Below are 1,591 nucleotides of genomic sequence, written 5' to 3'. Positions count from 1 at the left end.
TTGTGCACATCATCGCAATTTACAGTGTGAAGGATATCTATTGCCTTTTGCATGCATGCGTAGGTGGGATTGTAGACTAGTACAGGCATTGCTCTGTGATTCTGTAATCTATATTCGGATGGAGTAAGCCAGAATTCTTTCTTTTAATGCTTTTTTATCAAAGAACATCAGTTGGGTGAGTGGGCAGTCAGCTAATAAAAATTGAAATATGTTATATAACAGCATGCACACTTTTTGGGGATTCACTAGTGGGAAAATGATTGTGCACAATGAAATGTGATTAGAGCATTAAATCATTGAGAAAACTACTTTTTCCCCACTTTTTTTGTAGGCAGGTCGTAATTCTGTAACTCGTCAAGGCATATACATGCAGAATGAAGTCCCCAAGTTATGAACAAAGAACTTATTGACATAACTAAATTTGATTGCCAAATTTCCCCCTTCCCTTCATTTTTCTTTGTTGCGCTTTCAGTCCTACATGGTCATATAAAAAAATCAAGAGGCAATATACGGTATGATTTCACTACTCTTCTTCTTGTAATCATCTTTCAATGGGTCTTGTCAATAGCGGTGATTGGGTGCAAGCAAAGACATTTTACTTTCTCTTGGTATTCACGGTTTAATATTGAGGTGCCATAGTTGAGGCCCATAACTGGCAAGGAGTGGGGGGAACTGCCATAGTTTTCCTCCAAATTTAGGTCAATTGTAACGAGGATGATTACATGGAACTGATTTACAGAATGTGGGGAACACCCACATATGTGCCTTGGCTCTATGGTGATGCTAGAGCGCACCACTAAATGCCCTCGACCACTCAGACAACACGTTTCAGTATGTAACAACGTGGTCGATTGTCTGAGTTGTAAGCGGAAAGCTCTTCTTAGTACAAGACCTTCCACACGAATGATTTCAATCCCAGCAAACAGCTCCTTATATAGTTTCGATCACTTTGCATGCGCAAGCACAATCAATTCATTCAGTTCAAACCCACTCTTATTCCATAATCGCTTTAAAATCATTCATATTCCATAATTCACTTCAAAATCACCCATTTCCATAAAATCGTTCAGTTATATATTATTTTCTCTAACAATAATTGTATTTTGATTATTCAAATTCTATTATGCCCATCACTAGTTCAAAGTGCACACCCACCCTATTTATCTGACCTGGCACCAAGTTCCTATTCTGTGATATGAAGAACACATTCCCAGTTCATGAAACCTTACATGTTGTCCGGAAGAGGGCCAGACACACCCCCTGTGATTTTGTGAGGCAATGTGGAAATTACCAGAGATAGCAACAGTATATCAACCTCCAGGGAGAATATGTGGAACATGAGGGTACTTTGCAGGATAGTCTGAATCATTTGTATACGACCCTCTTATTCGCAGTTACTCTGACTGGTTGGCAGATGTATGTAGCATGTAATTATAGTTACAAACATTTAAGAACTCTACACTTGACAATGACTTTCAATGCTTCTTGCACCTTCATCCCAAATTTTGATCATGTTGATTTCAAGAACATGAGACATCCTATACCTCAAGTTTGGAGAAAAACACAATACAAAAGTAAAGAAATACAATAG

The sequence above is a fragment of the Lepisma saccharinum genome, chromosome 1 (genome assembly GCF_977018435.1).
Source record: "Lepisma saccharinum chromosome 1, izLepSacc3.1, whole genome shotgun sequence".
In the NCBI taxonomy this organism is placed as follows: domain Eukaryota; kingdom Metazoa; phylum Arthropoda; class Insecta; order Zygentoma; family Lepismatidae; genus Lepisma; species Lepisma saccharinum.
The sequence above is the reverse complement of the archived record's forward strand: the minus strand, read 5'-3'. Positions refer to the sequence as shown.